This window comes from Oncorhynchus kisutch, linkage group LG6 (assembly GCF_002021735.2).
Source record: "Oncorhynchus kisutch isolate 150728-3 linkage group LG6, Okis_V2, whole genome shotgun sequence".
NCBI classification, from domain to species: Eukaryota; Metazoa; Chordata; class Actinopteri; order Salmoniformes; family Salmonidae; genus Oncorhynchus; species Oncorhynchus kisutch.
This window is the reverse complement of record NC_034179.2, coordinates 50,635,694-50,650,024: the sequence shown is the minus strand read 5'-3', so window position 1 is coordinate 50,650,024 and position 14,331 is coordinate 50,635,694.

Genomic DNA, 14,331 nt, shown 5'->3' with positions numbered 1-14,331 from the left:
CCATCTGACTGCGCAATCGACTGTCTCAACAGCCCATCCAGGCAACTTATTGTGCAGCAATGCTCCCCATCCAACCTGACAGAGCTTGAGAGGATCTACAGAGAAGAATGGGAGAAGAAAGCTAAAAACAAATCTAAAAACCAGTTTTTGCTTTGTCATCATGGGGTATTGTGTGTAGATTGATGAGGGGGAAAAGAATTTAATCAAATTTAGAATAAGGCTGTAACGTAGGAAAATGTGGAAAATGTCAAGGGGTCTGAATACTTTCCGAAGGCACTGTACATGGCTATCAAAAGGTCAGAACCGGGTAAGCCTACACGAAACTCAGACCTTATATGAAGTAGTTCTAAAATTCCAGACACAAAATATAATGGGGGAAAAAACAATTGGAACCATTACCAGGTTTTACCGCTAAGTATTATGGGTATTATGGGTCCACTTTTATGGGTCCACTTTGCCAGTCTATTGGCAAGGTTGCTCGTCAAGTGGACTGGCCGTTCCTTCTAAGCAAAAAAAGGTTGCTATGCAAGCTGAGTACTTCTCTTTTGCTTGCTAGCCGACTAAAGCTAACACACAATCGCATCAAGCAGCTGAATTGACAGCAAACAATGTGTCATGACGTTGGCCTGTTGGGGGAGGTTTATGACCCCCATAAATACCCCCCCCCCCCCCCCATAAATACCCCCCCTGGGAACATCAAAACGTGGGAAACAGAACCATATTTCGGTAATCCAACCAGTTGAAAATGTGCATTGCTACTTAATGAATATGATGTCAGATCAGTTGGCGTTTGAGACATGATTACTGATGATAGGACGACATAAACTGTATCTTGGAAAATCTACACATTCTAGTTATCAGATTCACATGGAATTGTTGTGCAATTTATATGTTTAAATATGAAACTATTTGTGAAAATATGAAATGTAATTTTTAGCTTTTTATTGAGAGAATGGTTTGTCATAAGAACACCACTCTGCTCACTCAGAGGCCCCGCCCAAGTGAACAGACATGGGTTGTAAAACTATGAAACACGCCCTTCTTTCACCACAATATAAACCCATTGACGAAAATTCAACTTCCGTTTCCAAGGACGTGAGGAATTGCGGTCCCCGCGTTAAAAAGGACAAGGTCACCTACAGAACTAAGCCAACCTCAGAGACACAAAACCTTTTTGCTCCTCAGTCTTCCCGCTCTTTCACTCAAACTTTGTGTCATCAGCTGTCATATCTGTTCTGTCCACTAGGGACGTTTTACTTTATGACATAATTTGTAATCAATGTATGATACATTCTGTGTATTTGTAATTCTGTGTGATTATTTAGGTATTTAGTAAATAAACAATTGAACCAAATGTTGTATTGCTCATTCAACTTGTTAGCCAGGGTTCGTGAAGAATTTACAACTTTCAGATGAGATTGAATAAAGTGATGATTAAATATTGACTACTACTGATGTAAAATATTACTAGGTCTTTAAGAGTTTATTTGGAAGATCTATAAACATTATTTTGTGGTGCCCCGAATTTCTAGTTAATTACATTTACCTTAATTAGCTTAATTATTTTATAGAATAGCATGTCATATCACTTAATCCGGCATAGCCAAAGCCACGACAAATGTGTATTTTCATTGGATTTAGCTTTGTTTTTATTGCCTTTTCTTTGGATATATCCATTATAATGATCCATTAATGATAAATAAATTTGCCTTTCTCAGAGAAGCTGACAGTCTCGTCCAGACATGGCACAGTGGAGATCGCAACAACAAAAAACTGAAACATTGTTGCACAGATCGGAGAGGCAGGCAGCAAGATTTAGAAAAAACAAACTGTTGCCTGCCAAAATGCTAGGCTAAAGGCGTGGGGAAATATTGGCCATTTTTTCCAGGGAAGATTGAGCTTATGAATTGCCTGGCTGGCTGTGGGAAAGTGGATGCACATTAATCATTCAAATGAAATTGTTAACAGGCTTTACCCGGGGATGGTCTTAAATAACTCACTGCTATCAACCAATCAGCATCCAGGATCCAAACAACCGTTTTATAATTAGTACCATAGCATAGTAATTGTATGAGCAGCAGACAAGCATTCCTCTTTTCAACTGAGTCATTTCTGTATAATGGGACAAAGACAAGGAGAGAGAAACAGAGCGGGGGTATTCTTCATGGATACACGTCAGCCAAATTGCCAGAGGAGGTTGGTAATTTTCCAAAATCTGGAACATAAAAGAAATAATAAAGAGACATCAACAGCAGCTGTGCAGGAGAGGATCAAAGTTGTATGCTTTTAGGAAGATTTCACCAGAAGCTGTACATCTGGGTGGAGAGAGAGAGAGAGACACACTCCATTCCAAATGGCATCCCATTCCCTTCATAGTGCACTATGGGCCCTTGTCAATAGTAGTGCACCTTATGGGGAATACAGCGCCATTGGGACGCAGCCATTAACAAAAGGGTGCAGGACAGCTAGCAGCGTCAGGTTAGAATCAATAGGGCCATTGATGATGAAAGGGCCTGTAATGTAGTCTGTATACATCAGGACCCTTCAACACTGTTCATGGAGAGCTACCGTCCTGTAGGTTTTCACTCCAACCCTAATCTAGCACACCTGATTCTAATGATTACCTGGTTGATCAACTGAATCAGGTTAGTTACAACTTGGGTTGGAGTGAAAACCTACAAGAGGGTAGGTCTCCACGAACAGGGTTGAAGAGTTCTGGTATACATGGTACGCAGTAGAACCAGAGCCTTCTATTGCAATTGCAATAAAAGGCTCTGCACATCTGAGCAGAACCAAAACAAGGCAGAATGGAAGAAGAGATCAGAGGGAGCAGAGTGGTAAATGTCGACATAAGTGCACAGGCAGGAATTACAGTGCATTTGGAAAGTATTCAGACCCCTTGACTTTTTCCACATGTTCTTACGTTACAGCCTTACACTAAAATGGGTGAAATCATTTTTTTCCCTCATCAATCTACACACGATACCCCATAATGACAAAGCAAAAACAGGTTTTTAGAAATGTTTGCAAATGTATATAAAAAAAACGGAAATATCACATTTACATAATAATTCAGACCGTTTACTCAGTACTTTGTTGAAGCACCTTCGGCAGAGACTACAGCCTTGGGTCTTCTTAGGTTGACGCTACAAGCTTGGCAAACCTGTATTGGGGGAGGGGAGTTTCTCACATTCTTCTCTGCAGATCAAGCTCTGTCAGGTTGGATGGGGAGTGTCACTGCACAGCTATTTTCAGGTCTCTCCAGAGATGTTCGATCGGGTTCAAGTCCGGGCTCTGGCTGGGCCACACAAGGACATTCAGAAGCCACTCCTGCTTTGTCTTGGCTGTGTGCTTAGGGTCGTTGTCCTGTTGGAAGGTGAACCTTCGCCCCAGTCTGAAGTCCTGAGCGCTCTGGAGGTTTTCATCAAGGATCTCTCAGTACTTTGCTCCGTTCATCTTCCTTCAATCCTGACTAGTCTCCCAGTCCCTGCCGCTGAAAAACATCCCCACAAAATGATGCTGACACCACCATGCTTCACCATAGGGGATGGTGCCAGGTTTCCTCCAGACGTGATGCTTGGCATTCAGGCCAAAGACTTCAATCTTGGCGTCATCAGACCAGAGAATCTTGTTTCTCAAGGTTCTGAGTGTCCTTTTGACAAACTCAAAGCGGGCTGTCATGTGCCTTTTACTGAGGAGTGGCTGCTGTCTGGTCACTCTACCATAAAGGCCTGATTGGTGGAGTGCTGCAGAGATGGTTGTCCTTCTGAAAGGTTCTCCCATCTCCACAGAGGAACTCTGGAGCTCTGTGAGAGTGACCACCTCCCTGACCAAGGCCCTTCTCCCCGATTAATCAGTTTGGCCGGGCGGCCAGCTCTAGGAAGAGGCTTGGTGGTTCCAAACTGTGCCTCGACAGAACCCTGTCTCTGAGATATACAGACAATTCCTTCGACCTCATGGCTTGGTTTTTGCGCTGACAACTGTCAACTGTTGGACCTTAAGTAGACAGGTGTGTGCCTTTCCAAATCATGTCCAATCAATTTAATTTACTACAGGTGGACTCCAATCCAGTTATAGAAACATCTCAAGGATGATCAATGGAAACAAGATGCACCTGAGCACAATTTCAAGTCTCATAGCAAAGGGTCTGAATGCTTATGTAAATATTGTGTGTAGATTGATGAAGAAAAACATTTATTTAATCCATTTTAGAATGAGGCTGTAACATAACAATATGTGGAAAAAGGGAACGGGTCTGAATACTTTCCGAATGCACTACATATCCACCGAATGTCCCTTCTCTGGTTCATTCATTATTATGAGTAGTTGTGGAGATGATTGCAGTTGTCTGAGTAATAGATGAAAGGACAGTGAATTGCAGTGAGTCCATATGAGTTGAAACTTTTGTTTCTGTATCGAATGACTGCATTGAGGAATACCACCCATTATTAACCTACAATTTAATTTAGAAGCTATCTTTAATGGCCTTACCTCGTGATAAAACGTATTGAAACTTCGAAAATAGGGGTGAAATCAGTTTTTTTTGAACAACATTCCAATGATTACACACACTGATTACATGAACAACATCATTTTTCATCGACTTTGTTGGCAATTCATCAAGCTAATCTAAGAGGAGGTGTCTACTGCTCCACCTGCTACGTCAAAGCAATACAGTTTGCTGTATTACTAGTCACCACATGACACGTTTGATATTGTGTGCTGCATTCCATGAGGTTCAGGCTGCCTAATTTTCAGAAACAAACATGCAATGTATAAGTCACCATGTCTCTCTCCACAAATTATTTTCACAAAATGATTTTTTGGAAATGACAATGGAATTAATACAATAAATAAAATAAAATACAAATGTATAATATACATAACTTGAAACTATGTGTTCATTTATATTTATATTTGTTTATTTGTCCCCATTTCATTAAAACAACATTGTTGTTCACTATTTCAGTCAGAGATCATGTTTTAATTAAAGAACTTCGATAACTAATTAAGATGATATATACACTGTTTATAGAGATCATTGGAGAGAAGACAGGCCTGGATGTCCTTTAGGATGATATGGTCAATACAGCGGTTGCCATAGGGATGCACCTACCTCAGGCATTTAAAGAGTCAATTGTTTCCTGAGCAGTCAATGTGATGAGGATGTACTTACTTACATCAGTGACTGACCACAAGGCCTGCATCCCAAATGGAACCCTATTCCCTATATTCTGCCATAGAGCTCTGGTCAAAAGTGGTGCACTACATTGGAAATAGGGTGCCATTTGGGACTCAACCAAGATGTGTTGACCCCTATTAGTGCTGTGCTGTAAGCCGACATGATAGCTGCCCTTTTGCTCTGTACTGTATGTGGCCAGTTAACTAAAAGCAGAACAGAAGAATTAGCCATCAAAGAGAAATCTAGTGGTACTGCTTCAGGTGAGAACTCCCTTCCAGAGCATTAGTTGCATTAAAACTGAAACGTACTATCAGAACTCAGGATAACAACCAGACGCAGACAGCTAGAGTCACATATGTGCATTGACCCGAACAGGGGCCATTCAAAAGAAGACAGAGGTCCGTAATCCAGGGCAGAGTCAATAAGGTACAGAACAGCATGCAGGCTCGGGGTCAGGACAGGCAGTTGTTCGTAAACGGGTCAGAGTCAGGCAGGTACAGAACGGCAGGCAGTCTCGGGGTCAGGGCAGGCAGAATGGTCAGAACAGGGGAAAGTAGGAAACAGAACATGAGACAGCAGGGAGAAGGGAAAAAACGCTGGTAAGACCTGACAAGACCAGACAAACTGGCAACAGACAAACAGAGAACACAGGTATAAATACTGGAGGGGGTGGAGACTAGAACAAAGACAGGTAAAACAGATCGTGTGACACGTACTGTATGACCCATAGCATGTGAATGGGAATGAATCTATTATGTACTCTTGTTAAAGGGCTCTTATACCCATGTATTTGTAAAGCATGTTACAGAGAAAGGGGTCCCTGCTTTAATTACTATAAAATGTACCATTATAAGTAATCACAGAATAATTGCAATGCACTAACATGTTATTAAACTCACACTTTTGCTTAATTATATAATTACATAATATATCAACACTGGTATGAAGAAAAAAAAGCAACCTAAAGTAGCAGGTATAAAATCATTCTCATGTTAAGCTCCTACAAGTGACCAAAAATACACCTGCGTGAGTAGCTAATTATCTCCTCAAGGTGACCTTGTGTCCCCAGTCCTCGCCATGGTGCTCCTTCTCTCACACTGGGTCTGCAATCAGGAGTCTCCTCTTCCCGCCTCTCCTCTTCCCTCCTCTCCTCTCCTCTCCTCTTCCCTCCTCTCCTCTACTCTCTGGACAGCTGCATGCCGCCAGTCCAACACCCCAGGCTTTAAAACCCCACTCTAATTAAACCAATGTTTAAATTGGCGGCTAATCTATAGGCTACTGCAGTCCGATTCAACATCCATCATTGATTGGTCTGGCCATTTCAAAGACCCTGGGGAAGGCAAACTAATGAAAAAATATTTGAATGGTGCCCTTTTGTAGGAAGAGTTGTAAGAATTGAGTCTTCGTGGTATACCTGATTATATGTTTTACCTGTCCGTACAAACAACGTACTGTATATATGCAAGTACATGTGATTTGTCACTCAAACGTTTACAGTGCATATAAGCAACACAAAAAAAACATGGACTATTTGATGTTGGTCAGCTCATCATAAAAGCCTCGTAGTTGTCATTGACACAAAAAAGTAACAACAAATGAAGTGGAATTCCATGGAATATTTCGTAGCTCAATGGAATGAGGAAAGAATGTTTTGTGTGTGATGGAATTCCATATGCCGCAATCTATTATAGATCAGATTACTCTTCATTTATGCTAGGTCATCAAAAACAACAAGGAGCCTAATGACAGATGGATATGGAAAAATACTGTTTATACACTGTATAACCAGAGGTTCGAGGGAAGTAATTGAGGTGTGGGGGCTGTGCTTTGGCAAAGTGGGTGGGGTTATATCCTTCCTGTTTGGCCCTGTCCGGGGTGTTCTCGGATGGGGCCACAGTGTCTCCTGACCCATCCTGTCTCAGCCTCCAGTATTTATGCTGCAGTAGTTTATGTGTCGGGGGGCTAGGGTCAGTTTGTTATATCTGGAGTACTTCTCCTGTCCTATTCGGTGTCCTGTGGGAATCTAAGTGTGCGTTCTCTAATTCTCTCCTTCTCTCTTTCTTTCTCTCTCTCGGAGGACCTGAGCCCTAGGACCATGCCCCAGGACTACCTGACATGATGACTCCTTGCTGTCCCCAGTCCACCTGGCCGTGCTGCTGCTCCAGTTTCAACTGTTCTGCCTTATTATTATTCGACCATGCTGGTCATTTATGAACATTTGAACATCTTGGCCATGTTCTGTTATAATCTCCACCCGACACAGCCAGAAGAGGACTGGCCACCCCACATATGCTCTCTCTAATTCTCTCTTTCTTTCTCTCTCTCGGAGGACCATGCCCCAGGGCTACCTGACATGATGACTCCTTGCTGTCCCCAGTCCACCTGGCCGTGCTGCTGCTCCAGTTTCAACTGTTCTGCCTTATTATTATTCGACCATGCTGGTCATTTATGAACATTTGAACATCTTGGCCACCCCACATAGCCTGGTTCCTCTCTAGGTTTTGGCCTTTCTAGGGAGTTTTTCCTAGCCACCGTGCTTCTACACCTGCATTGCTTGCTGTATGGGGTTTTAGGCTGGGTTTCTGTACAGCACTTTGAGATATCAGCTGATGTACGAAGGGCTATATAAATACATTTGATTTGATTTGATTATTGAGGTGTGGTCTTTCCAATCACACCTCAGTTATAGCAAATTATTTGATTTAGTGGTAGCTGCTAGGAGAGATATTGCTTTTTTTCTCAGTGGTTCTCCACAGCAAATTTAAGTCAGGCAAACTCCAGGGACTCCTCTTTCGGGTCCCTGGCCTGCAGGGATCCAACCAAAGCGTCAGCCATCATTGAGGCGGCTAGGTGGCTCAGTGCGGCCACGGAAAATAAAGGAAAAAGAGAGAAACTATTGCCTCTTATATATATATTTCCCCCCCCTGTCTCCTATTCCCTTGTGTGGGAATTGATCTAGTGGGTCTGATTCAGGCTCAGTATTAAATCACCTTCAGGGTCCTGAGTGAACATAGTGGAGAGCCTGTCTCACCTCCCCTTTGTTCAGCCCAACACCTGCGATAATAGAAAGCGTTCGTTTTTACACTGAGGGGACCAGGCCCCAATCTTACCTTGGGTTTTTTACCTCTTCTTTTCTTTTTTTAAACCACATTGTGTCTGGCCTTTTGTGTGCTCTGATGGAAATAGCACTTTCCACACAAAGACGCCACATTGTTATACAGTGGCAACAAATGAGTCTTTTGTGAGTGGACTGATGGTGCTCTTTCATTATGGTGAGAAGGGAAAGTTAATCCCTCCTTCTTGTTTTTCCTGGTGTGGTCCCAGCCAACCTCTAAGACCATGTTGATTTCGCTATGTGGCGGTGTGTGTCTATTGCCATGTTGATTTCGCTGTGTGGCGGTGTGTGTCTATTGCCATGTTGATTTCGCTGTGTGGCAGTGTGTGTCTATTGCTCCTATGTGTTTACATCAGGGATGAAAACAAATTGCTTGTGTCATCATAGCTTTGGTTAGATTGCTTGAGGCAATTAATCAGTAACAGTCATTAAGTAAGCTGTCATTATAGAATTTTGTGGCAGCACAAAAGACTGTATGGTTCAAGCTAAGTGCACATCTTAGGAACCGCACCAGGGAACCACACTAGCGTACCACATCAGGGTATCACATTCATAACTGAGAATACCCCTACTTTCCCCTCACTCATTTAGCAGACATCAGAATTGATCATGTCCACGCTATAATTCTGCATGGAACTGGTCATAATACCGTGAGGGACATATCTTCTCTTCAGATCCAAACAGACCCTACAGCAGCCACACCAATAAACCATGGGAATAAAGGGCCCCGGGTGTTGACCTGCTAGAGCTATTTAGTGTGTTGGAAGCCCATAACTACAGAAGTCTAAGGGGAACACCTTCACTCTGTCTCCACAAGTTAAAAGCTGAACTCTTTCAGACCTACACACCACCATAAATCTTTCTGGCAGGGTAGTAGATTGTATTTGAAGTGGGGCTCCAATTTGCCATGTGGCTTGTTGACTCCCTGATTACTGTTCCCGGGTAGAGGAATGTAGCAGAACATCCTTGGTAAGGTTTGACATTGAGCACAGTACGCTCAGCTCTGGACTAGTCGTTTGTCATGGATATTACCCACTGACAGCTGTCAGGCAAAGTGTTCTATGTCATGGGGTTACGCATGAACTTCCTTCTCAATGGTGATGCAATAGTTTCACCCAATACCATTTCTGTAACTCTACACAAATTGTACCATCTCTGGTGGAGGTGTTTTGCTTGTTCTTCATATAAACAGCTATTTCAACATGATATTGCTGATTTGAAGAATTAATGTAATGATCTTTACATAAAAAACATAATAGTGCACTTATTTATCACCACTTGGCCGACAGCCGTCCGTCGTCTCCCACACTGTTTTGATTGACCAAAAATCTCCTACAAGCCGGGATCCGACAGAGCTTTTGAGAATGCAATCTGTGGTGTTGGTGGTGAAGGTCAGGGAGCGCTGCGACCTGTAGGGACATGATCCCGATGACTCTGGTCATTAATTTCCCTCCATCACACAGAGGCCATGCAGCCACTGCACGGCTCCAAGCTGGGAACGCCGGGCAGAGATAAGAGCATAGTTATTACCACCCCTGTCCCTCCTCGCTCTCCCCCTTCTCCACATCCCTCTCCTCCTCTCCTCTCTGTGCATCCTAAATAGCACACTATCCCCTATATGGTGCCCTACTTTTGACCAGAGCCCTATGGCCCTATAGGGAATAGGGTGCCATTTGGAATGCAACCTCTCTCTCTGTGGATGTGTGTGTATGGTGAGTCCTTACACTCAGTTGTGACAGGCCAGGCATCACTCTGACAGCCCTTCACTCTCCCTCTAATGGAGTCGCTGGGAACGCAGCTCCTCAATTAGACAGGTCCAGGGGATTAGCTTGGGTTGGTTCATTTGATGGAAAGTTGGTTTGCAATGGATATACTGAAATGGGAAAAATGTAGCCCAACACCTGTAATAGTGAATACAATGTTGCAGGTGAATCACCATTTTTTAAGATAATCTTGCCTCTTGGTCAACATTTTGGTTGACATGGTAGATGTGAGATTGAAACATCTGCACAACCTGTGTTCTGTAGTGAGGTATGTTTTCTGTACATAACTGCCATGCTGTGGCTCTTTGTGATGCTCAACATCTAAATTGGACCATACAGAGAGAGGTGACGAGGTGGACAGCTGTGTCCCTGGGCCTGTTATGGCCTGACAGGACGTGCCAGAGATGACCATCATAGCCGTGTCAGTCACTCTCTGGCTCCTTCAACCCCATCACACGCTGCTAAGTGGCGGAAGAGAGGGATGGGATGAGTACAATGAAAGAGACATGGACAGCGAGAGAGAGAGGGAACGAGAGGGAGAAAACATGTGTTATCTGCAGGTGCACTTCGCACTGTGTCAAAGGGTGTTTTTGTCCCATGGACGTTCACCACTTCTCATCCGCATTGGCTTTTAGTGCCCTCTCTGACCCAGCAAGAGAACCATAGGCTCTGAACAGAATGTTGCAGTATATCTATGGCCATGCAGGAACTATACCTGACCATGTGACCTGACCTTAAACATACCTGCATTCTTGCCTATCCTTTTTTCAAAGGATAGCCTCTACGCCTGAATGGTCCAGAATATGAACGTTTGCACAGATAAGACTTTGGTGTTTCATATTCAACCTAGTTAAAAAACCTTACTTGTTAGCTAAGATGCCCTGTGATTTTCCTAACCTCAAAGACTCAATAGTTTTGAGAACTATGATTCTTTCTAAATGACTAGAAGGATTCATTGTATAGCCTGCTGGGCCTGTTGTTGTTTGGCCTTAAGAGGTTATCCGTTTTCCCCTATAGGATCTGGCTCCAACAGATACCTTCCCAGGACACAGACACTGTGAGACATAGGAGCTCAGACAGGTCTAATGGTGCCGGAGAGGATGGTACGTTACCGCCACGCATGGTGAAATTACATTTCGAATTAGAAGCTAGGTACTAGCTAGTGCATGCTAGCTAGTGTAATAGCTACTGTAAAGTGTACTAGCTAGCTAGTGTGTACTATCTAGTGTGTACTAGCTAGCTAACTAGGGTGTGCTAGCTAGCTACATAGTGTGTACTAGCTAGCTAGTGCCCTTATGAAAAAAGATTGCAGTCAGAGTGCAGACTAACTGACATACACTGCAGTATAAATGCAGTTAGAGTATGCTGTAAATACTGCATTTTGGACGCAAATAGTGTGTACTAGCTAGCTGCACAAGCCACAGTGGTTAACATAACGCCCTTGACCAGAGATAGTGCGCTGGTATGTGCATAGCACACTGACGCCCTGGAACAAAGCACACTGACGCCCTTGCACAAAGCTACTGACTCACGCGCAACACGTGACCAACAAACATCTACAGGTAGCACGAAATACCAAAATACCATCTGAGATGCAGAAATACCAAAATACCATCTGAGATGCATGCGCTTGGAGGTTTGGCGACCAGGCGATGTCAGCGTGAATAATCTGCAGCTGGATGCTTTTCATTTTTCCTGAGGATATGATTTATTCATTGTCGTAACATTACTGATATTTGCAAAGGAACTGCCTTTGTTTTTGCATTTACAAGACCATGGACAAACTGCACAAACACTACACAAAAGTCTGACGTACATTACTTGATATTTGATCTCTAAGTCTAAACCTGAGGATGTTTCCCTGTGAACGTACTCTCAAAGAGCTTTGTGAACTAAGCAGATTGGAGAAGAGAAAATGGCCTTCATTTCTGTCTCGCGGCATGATAAATCAAGATCGGCCACATCAAATGTGCTTCAAGCTGTGTACGGTAGTGTTTGTTAATAAGGCACTCTCATTGAAGGGAAGAAGAGCATTACTCTTATTTCACATCAAAGCACAATCAACGCTTCCACAATCACTGTTTATTGTGACTGGAATGTAATATTTTATGATTTAAACCCAAGATCGTGTAAACACATTCATGACATGTGGGGAACCAAAGAGGCCATTTGTTTTTTAGAAGAATCGCCTGCTGCCGGGAGACAGAATAAATCCGAAGTTCCAGCCTTGTTTGATACCGTCATATCAATTGATTTTCCATCGTACACCTCTGGTACCTAAGGAGTATTGTACAGCCTTCATAAACCCTTTTTCTGTCACTCCAGCTGCCTTGAATTACATAGAGAAACATTTTGAAATAACCCAAACCCCATACACAATGTAGGCCTACACACACACAGGCACACGCACACACTCACACGCACAGAGGTATCTTTTCAGGCATTCCAGAAACCTACAACAGGGCTCCAGACTGTGACCATTTTGTCGTATTTTGCGACCCTTTTACTTGGCTGTGCAAGTTACTTTTTTAATTGGTTGCACTGGTGCGAGCTGCACATTCTGATTGTGTAACATTTCAAAATACAATTGCAGGGACAAAAACATGTTGGAAGCAAGTAGTATATTACAGAGAGGAGGGTCTCAGCTTTCTGTAGGTATCATTTTTAGTTCTCAACAATCATTATTTATCATTATTGAGATCAAAGCACACTACAATCAAGATATCTGATATGACTTTGAAATACGGAGTGTGCGAAATTGGGCATAGGCCATACAAGTTACATTTTATTTACTGAGATTTTATCTACATTACATTTACTGAGATGAATGCATGGCTACTAGCAGTATGTGTTATATTTAGAGTTAGAGCAGTGGTCGTCAGTTGAGCAAAATATACAGTATTGCAAAAATTCCACTACCAATGAATTTTGGGGGAATTTGAAGCTGGAATTTGGATGCATTTCTACACAATTTAAAAACTCTAAAATGCTATTTGGAGAACACCAAAAACAAACAAAAATGACCTCAGCCATTATCACCGCAATATTAGGCTTAAAGGTCTGTGGAATGGTGTGTACAATGTCAACCATTACTCAACCTCATCATAAATTCTCTAATTTACCTGTCGAACGGTACATACAGTCGTGGCCAAAAGTTTTGAGAATGACACAAATATTAATTTCCACAAATTCTGGTGCCTCAGTTTGTATGATGGCAATTTGCTTATACTCCAGAATGTTATGAAGAGTGATTAGATGAATTGCAATTAATTGCAAAGTCCCTCTTTGCCATGCAAATGAACTGAATCCCCCCCAAAACCATTTCCACTGCATTTCAGCCCTGCCACAAAAGGACCAGCTGACATCATGTCAGTGATTCTCTTGTTAACACAGGTGTGAGTGTTGTCGAGGACAAGGCTGGAGATCACTCTGTCGTGCTGATTGAGTTCAAATAACAGACTGGAAGCTTCAAAGGGAGGGTGGTGCTTAGAATCATTGTTCTTCCTCTGTCAATCATGGTTACCTGCAAGGAAAGACGTGCCGTCATCATTGCTTTGCACAAAAAGGGCTTCACAGGCAAGGATATTGCTGCCAGGAAGATTGCACCTAAATTAACCATTTATCGGATCATCAAGAACTTAAAGGAGAGCGGTTCAATTGTTGTGAAGAAGGCTTCAGGGTGCACAAGAAAGTCCAGCAAGTGCATCTGCACACACAGTGAGGCGAAGACTTTTGGAGGATGACCTGGTGTCAAGAAGGACAGCAAAGAAGCCATTTCTCTGCAGGAAAAACATCAGGGACAGACTGATATTCTGCAAAAGGTACAGGGATTGGACTGCTGAGGACTGGGGTAAAGTCATTTTCTCTGATGAATCCCCTTTCTGATTGTTTGGGGCATCCTGAAAAAAGCTTGTACGGAGAAGTCAAGGTGAGCGCTACCATCAGTCGTGTGTCATGCCAACAGTAAAGCATCCTGAGACCATTCATGTGTGGGGTTGCTTCTCAGCCAAGCATGCCAGGGCGGATTGCAGAGGTCTTGAAAAAGAAGGGTCAGCACTGCAAATATTGACTCTTTGCATCAACTTAATGTAATTGTCAATAAAAGCCTTTGACACTCATGAAATGCTTGTAATTATACTTCAGTATTCCATAGTAACATCTGACAAAAATATCTAAAGACACTGAAGCAGCAAACGTATGTGAAAATTTATATTTGTGTCATTCTCAAAACTTTTGGCCACGACTGTACAGTGCAGCATGAAATAGATGCA